The sequence below is a fragment of the Mugil cephalus genome, chromosome 10, assembly GCF_022458985.1.
Source record: "Mugil cephalus isolate CIBA_MC_2020 chromosome 10, CIBA_Mcephalus_1.1, whole genome shotgun sequence".
NCBI lineage: Eukaryota > Metazoa > Chordata > Actinopteri > Mugiliformes > Mugilidae > Mugil > Mugil cephalus.
This window is the reverse complement of record NC_061779.1, coordinates 13,886,802-13,899,348: the sequence shown is the minus strand read 5'-3', so window position 1 is coordinate 13,899,348 and position 12,547 is coordinate 13,886,802. Positions and strand designations below refer to the sequence as shown.

Sequence of the window (12,547 nt, the reverse complement as noted above, 5' to 3'; positions counted from 1 at the left end):
CATAAATCTGGCTTTATTACTGTGTTTTTATTGGAACTTTTATTGCGAAAATATCACACTGTCATAGGTGTTTGTTGGCCATACACCATAATATTTCAAACGTATTTGCAGTTCAAGTAAGAATAAGCTTTAACCTTTGTCTTGTCTGCAGAAGTAACTAGGAGGTGACTAAATCAAATGTGCACTGGTACAGAAGGAAAACCGACACACACTATTATCGTCAGGCCTTTAACCCTTTATGGGGCAAGGAACCGTATATGGTAACTTCTTCACACATTTTAAATCGCATCCCGTACCGTAATGAATGGCACCAGTCCTGAGGGAAATGGTAGTAACCAGACCAAAAAGCAACACAGATATTGGTGCTTCGTTTTGGTGCCACAGAATTTTTAACCTTGGCTTTAACCTTTAACCTTGGCTCTATTGCTGTGCCGATGCTATGAGTTTGTCACCTGTATGAGTGGACGTGAACTTTCAAAGTGCCTAAGGAAAAGCGGTCAAAAGTTTGGCTCACCTCTAAAGACTTGGTCACCTGCAACAAGTGCTCAGAGGTGATACTGTATGTGCAAAGGACACACCTTGAATTTGATTATTGATTACAATATCTGACAACACAGCATTTTTTTAGGGTTAGGGTCGGGGTTAATCCAAGAAGCTGAGAAATGTACCGTCTTTGATAGCCTGCCAGACCCCACGCCACCATTTTTATTATGATAATTATGACACTTTTATTAATTTATTTCACAGTCTTAGTGGTATTTATATTATTTAAATTAGTTTTCTCTTCAACTTGCACATTACAAAAAATTAGAAAGGCACCATTTTTGGACAAAGTTTGTATGTTTTCTATTCTTTAACCACCCGTTCGTGCACTATTTCAAAAGGACCGTTTTGACACCGGTATTGGATAAAAGATACATGTGGTTTTAATTCAGCCAATCAGTGAAGATGAAGGAAGCATTCTCAGGTAAACCCAAGTGTGATCTGTAGGGTCTAACTCTGCATGAACGCTCAGCATTATTAGGTACCGTGAAGAAGCACTGTCCTTATGTCTAATGTGATAATGTTGAAGTGCCTGAATCAGCACTTCCATGGTCTAAATACATGTTCACATTTGTTTGTATGTTTTCTCCATAAAAATTAACAAAAAAGAGATAAAATTCACAAAAGTAAAGCATTCTTTTTATGCCCCACAATAACACTCATTTAGAATTTCCAATAAATTCAACGAGTGACCTATAAAGGGTTAATAAAATGTCTCTAATACAGAGTTTTTTTTTTTTTTTTTTTTTTAGAAAACGACATCATAAAGGAGCAATGTTGATACAATGTGGAATATAACCAAACTCTGATTTATGCGACCTGAGATGTATTCCAAAAATAAGAGTCCTTCACATCGGCAATAAAATGAAAGGTTGGCTAAAATCACTGTGTCACACAAATGGCCTCATAACAGGCAGAGCTAATGTACAGTAAGACCTTAACAGGCCTTTCATCTAAATCATTAATGCACTTGAAGCTGTTGAGTGCATCGGAGCTAGGTTGCCTTTCCTCAAGTTCTCACCTGGAGGACACTGGACACATGAACACACATGTGTGTTTTATTATCTCTGATGTTGCTCATGGTAGTATTTAAGTCTACAATCATTACTTGAATAACAATACACAGATCATACATCATCAACCAGAAAAAAAAATCATTAAACATTATTAAATTCATTTAAAATCATTTCATACATTAAATTCGACCACATTTTCGTACATGCAGAGAGTTGCAGATCTTACTTTGAAGTTGTTGTGATATTAGTTTTCCTTCATGAGCCATAGACACATTGAGTTGATGATATCTGCTCTGTGTGGCCACCACAGTCTCGTGACAGTTTGCAAAATAGTCACAAAATCGGTTCAGAAGTGTACGTGGACACATCAACACAATCTGACCTCAGGAAGTTGATGGGATGTGGGTGTTTCATGTCGTACAAAGGACCTTAGCTCTGGAGATGAGTGTTTCAACCCATTACTCTTTCATTTATTTCCATGCCCCAAATTTCATTTTACTCACCGTTTAGTTTTGTGTTGATATTTGCTTTTGCTTTTTATTCGTTGCCAGGTGGGATTCAGCAAAAGATCATAGTGTGAGTTCAAATAAAGCCTTGAAAAGATGTAGTCCAGGCCTGTAAGATTTTGACACTTGAAATACAATATGTTTTTAAGTTATACTACTTTTCTGTAAAAAAAGGAAAACATGTCCATGGGCACGAATCAATTGACTAAATAGCATAACTACTTCCCACTGAGACTTGGCTGAGAAATGTTTGCTGCTTTAACCTTGATTATATAAATGCACAAGTAGTTTTCCAGGTTTCCAGGTTACAGAAAAATAAATAATTGCCCCATTTGTCAAAAGCTGGTGGATACTTTAAAAGCCTTTAGTTTGTTTGGAAACAGAACGTATCTGTAATTAAGAAACTCCGGCTGAATTTGTACTGTATCCACATTAACGGCGATGACTTACTATGCTGTCAAATTGAATGTGGCACATAAAATATTTCTGTTTTTGTTGAGAAAAGGTTGGAAGCATTTTTTTTTTTAACTTTTTCTGTATGCAGTCAGATTAATCTTAAGCCTCGAAAACATCCCGTTTACCTGTGCCGAGTTTCTCCGTTCCACTGGAACTGAGCGGCTCGTGCTGGAGTTGAAGTTCTTAAATGTTTAACAACTGTTGTATTTACTGAAATCCATGCAGCACAGAAACAAGAGCGAGTACATGATAGCGGCGTAGGAGGCGGAAGGACGGAACATTTTCTGCGTCTGTCCGACCACTGAGACGCAAGAGCGAGGAAATGCGTTTTGGACCAATCGCAGTTAGTGCAGTCTGGGTGTGGAGCTAAAGGCTGGTGACCATAAATCAGACTTTAATCTAAAAGTGCTGGCTCATTAGTAATATGAGGTACATATTTCTGCCCTGAAAATGCCCCGTGCTCATTCTGGACCTGCGTCCTGCTGGATTCAACGACTTACGAACTTTCTGCCCGTACGTTATGTCACACAGCGTCACGTCTTTCCTCTTTTTATATAAAGATATCATGCGAAATAAGATATATGAACAAAAATAAAAAATTCTGAGGTTTTCTCTGGTCAGTAGTTTTTCCCCTAAGCCTCACTCTCTTGGCTTCCTCGCACTCCGTGGAGTGATACAGTGCATGGTATGATGAGATTATTAGGCATGAGTGAAAAGGCGAGGTCAGAACCAGGGCACTGTATGCAATAATCTCAGTTACATGCACCATCAGTATGGAAAATGTGTGGGATAGAAGCTCACCTAGTGTGTGTGTGTGTGTGTTTGCAAATGTGAGTGCGCGTGCACGTGTCTATCCTGGAGAGAGAGGGAGAGAGAGGGTGAGAGAGAGAGGGGCACACATACTGCTGGATGCTGCAATCTCCCCTGTGGGCTAATAGATTCGAGATGACATGCTCTCCGCTTCCATGCTGAATGTTCACTGAACTTTCTGGCAAAGGAGGCTGCCACTAAAGAGGGTTCAACCAGAGGTTAATATAAACAAACAGCAGAAAATGGAGAGCTAGGGATTATTTAAATACAGGGATGACTGACAAATGCTTCATTGCTATTAGCCCCTGGCCTCTAAATATGCCCCTTGCCAAAAACAGTGTCGTCTTATTGTTGTCTTGATGAACATTTGAATGAAGACTTGGCTTCGCAGGTCAATTAATCCCTATTGTTGTTTGTCAGTTCACATAAATCACACTGTTGATAATATCCAAGAAATATTGTTGTTAATAGCGTCGGGTCTTTGTGCGTTTTCTAAATGACATAATTTCGTGTGGTTTCTTCTGACTAAGCTCATTATAGTTTGATATCTCACGAGGCTGCTAATTTTTCATGAAGCGCATGGACCCGGCTTTGATGCATTTTTGGAAAATATCCCAAAAATGTATAAATGTAATAGTATTTTGTGTAAAAAATAGCTGGTACAAGTTCATGGTGTGTGAATTGTATGCTGCCCTCCAGTGGTTGTTGTCATGTATTACTCATATATGGGTGTTGGGAGAGGATCTGTCCGTCTTCAGGAACCTCTCTGTTTGTCTTACGTGATGACTTACTGAAACTTTCCATTTAGAGTCATATCACAGTAATATCATTTTACATCACAGCAATAAAATGATAACACTTGTGCAAAAATATGAGAGGCACGAATATGTGAGGCACCATCGTTGTATTTTTAATGGTCTTATGTGCCCTTTTAAGTATTACATTAAAAGAAAGAAAAAAATAACAAGGCTATGTTGCGATGAAGGGGTTAAGTGAAGGATGTGAGTCGTCCCTGCTGGGGATGCTGAAATTTATCACTGCCAGCACCTATGTGCAAATTTTGTGATGTTAGCGGCGCATTGTTAACAGTGATTGTCATCTAATTAAACTGTGGTTCGTCACGAGAGATGCTTTTAATGGCGAGATAAGCGCGGGGAGTCCACTGAAGCATTCCCAAGATCAATAAAGATGTTACAGTCTGGAGTATGAATCGTCTCGGGGTCACATAGGCCAGTTGAATTAATTAGTGTTTCAGTCTAATACCCCCCCCACTCTAACTTTCTGACCGAGCAGCGTTTGGTTAAGGAAATGTGTCTTGCCTCCTGCTCTTAGTTTATTTGCCGCGGGGCATCTTTTTATCAAGGAGATTATTCTGCTGTGAATGTACACGGATACAACCAACAATCATTTCCAAGGCCTTACTTCTGTATTCTGGATGTTATTTATGCCCTCTTGTCGATTTTGGCCCAGTTTCTTTCTTCTAGCAGCCTTATAAATCACGTCCATCAACCAGTTCTGTGAAAAAGCTTTTTTTTTTTTTTTTTTTTTGGTCACTGTAGGGGGGCCCCACCAACAAACTGACGTCTGCTCCAGTCGTTATACAGCGAATTCAATCAACAAGATCTTGGCAGGTAAAAGCGAATTGTTATTTGGACGGTATTTTGCCAAAAGAGCGTTTCTGGGGCCAAATAGAAGCGCTCAATACCGAAGATAACGTTTTTTTCTAGCGCCGTTCTTTATACGCGGTCTGAGAACGGTTGGAGCAGAGAGGAAGAGACGGCGTCAGTCCTAGCATTGGATGGCAGTGTCCTGGCGAACACTGTGACTGTGTGATCCCCGGGGTTCCTTGCAGACTGCGCCTCGTGTCAGCAGAGCGAGCCAGGGGCTCGACTCTGAGGCTCGGCTCAGGCCACCTAACTGGGAGTCAAATCAGAGGCGCTCAGTTGGCACCTCATGCCTGACTGGCCCATGACCCCGAGGGCCGGGACCCATGTCTGGGTCACGTACGGTCCTGTGACCCACTTACCAACTGACGGGGGGCACGACAGTGACGTTCTTACGAAGCAACATTACTTCACCTTCGCGTAGTGGTGTGGCCGCTCGCTGCGTTGTAACTTTGAGTCCCATCAAATCAATTTAACGAGCTGCTGGACACAAACGTGTCCTTTAGGTCATGCCACATATTTCCTCTTCGGTTTATTTATTTATTTTTTTTATGTACGTCACGCTTGGATTCTCTCATCCTGAGGTAAATTATTTTTTGTTTTTGTTGTTTTGACTATAAATAGAAGGTTTATGTCTCGGTGGACAGCTGTCCTCGCATTGCCCCCACCCTGACCTACCTAACTTTGACCAGAGCAACCCAGTCTTTTCCCGTCCTCTGGTCAGACTTATATACACACACACACATATATAGATATATCTATTGCCAGCATAGCCTATGTGCGTGCCCTGCCCCATTGTAGGTATTTACACTTGTGCACAAGTGTTTCTGAGTTGTTCTGTAATTACGCAGCTTGAGTTTCTCTGCGCGCTTCAAACGGCTGCGACTGGAGTCAGTTTCTCGTCCTCGGTTATGGGTAAGTGGAGTACGTTCAAGTAGAATAAATAGGTCCCTACCTCATATCTATTTTAACTGTATGATGCGTTCCATTTAAGACCGTATTAGTTGTATTAATATTCTCCATTAGGCTCCGTTTCAGTGCATATTTAACATTTCTAATACTAAATCACAAGCATCAAGCCTCTTCCGTAATCCAGCTACACAGTTCTATAAAAGTAAAAATAAATAGTGCAGTAGTTACATGACATACTTGTGACAGTTTGCTTTCTGCTTTTCTAAAATGGTTATAAACCACCTATACCGGCCTTTATACACACTCTTATAGTTTATGCTTTACTGTTAACACAAAGTGTGTGAAACGGAGTCGATCCGGACTTATTTTAAACTGGGATTTTATTTGCATTGTGATGTGAGCCATATTTATGAGATGTGACATCTGATATCTCTCGGGGTATAAGGGGAGCAAAGTGGTGGAGGGCCACTTGGAGCACATCACCTGCTTCCCTTGTTGTCACCCTCTTCCTTGCAGCTGTGAGGCACCGCGGGGCCTGGTTTCTGCTCTGTGAGCCGACCCTAATGCACACCATCCCCCTGTTTGCCCCCTTAATGGCCCTTACACTTCAGTGTCACTCCTCTGCTCACCTCCGACGCCGGAATGCGTCTCTTTAGATCAATGAATCCTCCAATGTCATGTTCATACATCCTCATTTTTTTTTTTTTTACACACAAGAGTGGTTTAGTAACAGTCTATAGTTTGGTAATGCAATTTTTATGAGATGAAAAATAAGTGGCCCAGAAAAAGAATTAACATTATACATTTACTTTTCACATGTAGTGATGGAGTTTTTTAGCAACGATATAATATTTTTATTTTTTATAGCTTTCCATCATCAGCTAGTGCAGAGGAACGAAGGCTGCGCATGTGTGAGGAAAAAAAAAAAAAGTGCTGCTCCTCTTTAGCTTAATTTGATAAGACAGAATGAAACTGTGGTCTCTCCATGTGCGATGGGGTCTATTAGCTCACCGACATGCTACGCAGTGTGTCATTTGAGTCTGTTACAGTGGCAAACTGCCTCGTTACCCCTGCGCCTTGTTGTGCAGCCTGACCAATTACTTTTGAACTTAAGAGGACATGACATTTGTAGGTTTTGCACTCTGAAATGACTGCACATGTTAAAAGATGCATCATGCCTTTTCCCTTGCAAATAATTTATAGCACGCGCCCTCCAGGGTTTACTCTTTGAACTTAAAGGTACAAGCTTTAAATATAGTCGTTCCGAGACGTTCTTTAAAAAAAAAAAAAAAAAAAAGAAGTCGGTTTCTTAGAACAAATAGGCAAATTACATTCTTATAAAATTGGCTCATCATATTTAAATTAAAAAATATATATATCTGACTAGGTAATTGATAGTTTTATCACTGATTTGCACTGTTAATACAACAAGCTAAAAATACATTAGGATTGCCTCGTTTTAAAACATTTCACACACACTGATACAACCACTGGAGGGAATGAAGAGGAATGAGGAGAAAATACCACAGGGTGATGCAAATACCTTTTCTGATCCGTCAACAGCCTGCATATTTTCATCTTGTTTTATATGGCTAACTGGTAATGGGTGATGTGATGTATGGCGTGTCATGTTTGTGTTATTAGGTGCACTGAAAGCCTCAGGTTTAGACGTATTTTATGCTTATTCAGCCATTTAAATTGTTGCCTTTGATATCCAAATTTGCTGTGATAGATTGGCGAATATACAGAGACTACAAGCTTCTCTGTCTTTGCTGATCAAAGAATATTTCTCGCTCTTTTTTTATTTATTTATTTATTTTATTTGTCTGAGACAGTGCGGTCCTTTTAAATGATTCCATTTGTAAATTATAGTATTTTTTTACCTTTGTTGGTGCCTTTACTTTCATCAGACGGACTTGTCGTTAAGAAAAAAAGTTGCAAGAAATAAAAAGATATTTCTCTCGTTTTCCAGATCATACAGCAGAAAATTATTTTTATCCCTTAAGCAACACAGTTTATACCAGATCCACCCGTTTAGTCCTTGTATAAAAGGTGATAAAAAGTGAATGGACTTTGTTTTTATGCGTTTAGTCTCTACTACCTCCCTGACCACAAAGGTGTGGACCAGGGACGATGCTGTTAAAGCGACTCTGTGTTTAATCTGCTATATCATGACGGCCAGCAGCTGCAGACCTAAAGAAAATCGAGGGAGGGAGAGAGTGAGGGAGGGAGGGAGGGAGGGAGGGAAGGTGGGAGGCTGGTTATAAACCCAGTCCTATTCCCTAATTCCCTCGCTGAATACATGTGTTACCTCTACGGCAATTTGTCAAACACCACACTGCATGCTTGATGAATCAAGTGCCCCCTGGTGGTGATGTAATGGACCAAAAAAATAGATTTTGATTGTTCAAATTGGATGTACAACCAGCCAAGGGGCACTCCGCGTCCATTTGAGCATTAATTTGCGCGGGAAGAAACAACTTGTAAGGTCATTTATACGAGCCCCGAACGACGTGGCGTTTTATATTGATGTTCCCCACGGAGAAAGGACATATATTTCAATACGTGGAGTTATTATAGAATATGCCGAGGCATGAAAGCAGATATCTGTTGGGCGGTTACGGAGCATTTTTCTCCGATCCAAATAGTTTCGAGGTCCTGCTCACGGATGAGTAACCCTCTGCCTCTTTCGTACACAAACAAACACACGACGGACGTCAACAAATAAACAAGGGAGATGAGCGAGTGTCCAGCCAGATGGTTTTTTTAGACTTTGTGGTTTTCGTTGGGGAGGTCACCAAATGAAAGGGAGTCGGAACGGAGCATTTAATCCCATCAGGAGGACTGCATTCCCCTAATGAGAAATTAATAACACGAGCATGCTTTCAGATTAAACAGAGCAGTTAGGACCATTAGATCATTTTCATTGCTGGCATTAGGGCGGCAGATCAGTTTTTTTTTACCCGTATAATCCAACAAAGTAGGTCAATGTCTATTGAGTATTAGTGCTGTGGCTGTGATCCTGTTGTTTCAGCTCCAGGACATGGAATTAACCCCAGAGACAGCTAAAGTGGATAGGGCAGAGGTTGCTGGAAGGGTACGTAGCCTGAACATGGGTGTAAACTGTGGATAGCACTTCTAAACCTCTAACAGGTCCTGACACTTTGCTCCTGCTTATTCCAAGGGCTTGAGCGATGTTTGCTTCCCCTGCAGCATCGACTAACCAGCTCTAAGCTGCACCTTCCACACATACTCACTGCGGCTGGATTTACATGAGCTAAACTGCGGCCTGCCACCTCGCTTTTATGTCACGTTACTGGGGGCTATTGTGTTAGGAAAAGGAAACGAATATAAGTGAAAGCTCTTGCTCTATGAAATTCTTATCATCATCATCACTATTATTATTATTATTATTGTTATTTTTGAACTCAAACCATCGCCACAGCTCAGCGATCCCCTCCACAGCTGCCCGGCGAGTTATAATCAGGGAGCAAGCAGAAGGCCCGTTTAAGATCAGTGTCCTTAATAACCACACCCAAGACCTCACACCCAATGAGATGATGAGGCGGTCACGGAGTCACAGATCACGCAAGATTAGTGCAGCCTGTTTTGCTTCGGCGGTTGAAGCCCCCCCCACGCCTCCCACACACACACACACACACACACACACACATGCACGCACGCTCTCACGCACAAATATAAATCCACACTACCAGCTTGTCACGGTTGCCCTCTTAATGTGAAAGCAAGTCTATTTTGACAGATTACAAATGAGTGGCAGGAGAAGACAGCACAGCTCCTATTATGTGCGGCGGTGATGAATGTTGGATATGACAGTCAGACCGAGGAAATAAATACGTTTAAGAGGCGTTTCACGCCGTCGTAGGAAAAACTGGCAAATAACCTATTGGAAGACTGTGGGAAGGAATTTGCATCTGATTCGGGGGGGAAAAAAAATAAATAAAAAATGCCACCTTAAGACATGAAATGTACATTGGGACATTTAGAAGGTTTATACATTAACATGCGGACACCAGTTGTGGTAAAGCAGCGGGGCTCGGGCCGCTATCTCACGAACCCAAAGCCAGCGACGGCGCCTCTGAAACAATCTGTGACGCCATTAAAAGTGACAGCAGCTGCTCTGTCTGTCCTGGTGCACGGTATCAGTAATTCCCCTCTGCCACTTCTTAAAGAGCCAGCTCACTTTTACCTCCGTTGACCCGCGCGCCCTCAAACGACATCTTTTCTAAGGGGCGACGCGATCAGACGATTTTCCCCCGAACGTTTCTCAGAGCGGCGAAGGGGGCGAATCGTGCATCTAGATGTGCGGCCGGGTCGTTTTTTTGCCCTGCGGTCCGACGGTTCTGTCCGGTGACGAACGCGCGCGGGTAATGCCGTGACCTGAAGTGCCCCGTTGCCATGAATCCAGTCAAAGTTTGGCTGCGTTGGCTCCCGACTGCTGTGTTGTTAGCGTGGCCTAAATAGGGCAGTTTGGCACATTTACCTCAGTTGCCCCACACATGGACGGAAGGAGGAGGAGGAGGATGAGGAGGAGAAGGGGAGAGAGTGCGGGGCGGACGAGAGGTTGAGAGGGCAGCGCACGCGGGCAGCGAGCGTGTGGGTGCGATTCTAGGACGAAGCGTAAAGATTTTTGCGTGAGCTGAAAATATTGTTGTTGATCGTTCGTTCGCGTGCGTGACACATAATCGACGCAGCTGATGGCTGTAAAAATAAATAAAATAAAAAAAATCTTTGGATAAAACCTGTGTGAAAGCAAAGTGTGGGTCAGTGACACGCTGCAACACAAGTGTGTACACATACATATTAATGAGCCCGTACAGTCGGTGCATCTAAATGTTCTGTACGTGACATAAATTATAGATTTTGTGGTGATGATGTGAGACAGAGAGAAGTGTTTTTACATCTAAGGGCAGCATCCGAATGCCAAATAAAGGCAAGAATACAGCCAATGTAAAACGTGAAGGACTTGACATGCTTGAGTAATTATGTGTTTCAGATAAGTCACTAGAACCAGAACCAGAACCAGAACCGTGTGTTTGTACCATTTATTTATTAATTCAGACGCACACAGAAAACGTTTAATAGGTTAGTGTTGATGAAACCTTCCAGCTGTCATGTACTTATCATAAGCTCTATGCAATATTGTTTACACCCATTAATGCCTCTAAGTTGTATATGTCAACATAGACTTAATGGGGCTCCGGTTGTTATATGTTATATATATATTTCTCTTTTGTACATTATTTCTTGTAGAGAACAAGTGTTCAGATAATCTCCTGGCGTTCAGTATCAGTACCCTTCAAATTTTCACGTTTAAAAATGTATCCTGATAAAATACTGGGACCTTAGGTCCTTGGGATAAGCGGGGTTGTGTATGTTTGGATTTGTGTGTGAGTTAATTGCTCTGCTGGTTAATCTCTCAGCTAGGTCAATGACCTAAGCGTCAGATAATCTTACTCTGTGCTCTTTGACAAGCTCAGCAGGTGACTGCAGCAGCTAGCCTAAAGCTAACCTCGCGGTCCAGCTCCAACCCTGGAAGTTTCTGTCACGTCACCGATTAACCGCACGCTGAGCTGTTATTTAATGAGACAATCGCACAAGTAGTAAATGTTTTCATTGATTTCTTGATTTTTTATTTATTTATTTTTTTTAGACACAATAGTTTTAAAGGTCGTCATCACTCATTTTTTTTTTTTTTCTGAAGGTTGAAGGTTGTAAATCTCAGCTGACTCAGGAGTAGCCCACTTGAGTGTAGGCGGTCTTTAATGCGACTCAGGACTGATTGCGTTCACGCGACCAAAAGAATGCGGACACATGCGACCCAGACAAACCTCCGAATGTGGTCAGAGATCACGTCTCTGATGTGTTCTCGATCGCATCCTGGTGGTGTTCACACCTGTCGTTTAGGCTGGCCACCTGCGATCGGGCTGCCCAGATGAGCTCCGAATGAAGAATCGCTTTTACATCTAGAGGTTAGGATCTGAGAGTAAACAAACGATTTGTCTGGGCGGCGTGAGGTGACACTTCCATCCCAAAATAAAGCCAAACTCAACTTAATCACAACACACTGTGTACTGGAATCTCTTAAAACTAAAGCAAAGGTCTGTTTTAAGGGGAAGTTAAAAAAAAATAAAACACAAAAAAACAAAAAGGTGTTGAGGGCACAAAGATTTATCACAACGTCACAAGGTTCATCCTGTAGAGGGCAGTGAAGACACATGGCACGGTGCAAGTCTGAGCTCTGCCCTGTCCTTTCAGAGCTGTACATGTAATGCTCTCCAGCCATAGAGTCTCTAACAGAAACACAACACACACACACACATATATATATATATATATACACACACACACACATATATATATATACACACACACACATGCACACACAGTAGTGACATGTAATAAATGAAGGCTTTATAGAGCCACTGATCTGCAGCATAAAACTGCCAGTGATGTTCCTGGCTGAAAAACACCCTGCCCCTGGTAAAAGGGGTTATTTTGTATTAGAAATTTGTTTGTTTGGCGTTTCAAGTGAAATTAGTTTTACTTTCTAGAGCATTTATAAAACAAAAATAAGAAAAAAAAGAAAAAACAAATCCCACATAATCCGTATTTGGTT

General features: G+C 41.7%; 1 long non-coding RNA gene across 2 annotated transcripts in view; it reads left to right on the top strand.

Annotated features, from left to right (window-relative positions):
* The window catches only part of LOC125015170, a 37,951-nt gene extending 26,435 nt beyond the window's left edge, over positions 1-11,516 (top strand). Inside the window, exon 4 of one of the 2 annotated variants that reach the window (XR_007113561.1) lies at positions 11,409-11,516. This is a non-coding gene — a long non-coding RNA (uncharacterized LOC125015170). Of the gene's footprint in view, positions 1-11,403 lie in introns of both variants that reach the window. The other variant, XR_007113559.1, reaches the window with a different exon arrangement.
* Positions 11,517-12,547: the final 1,031 nt, after the last annotated feature.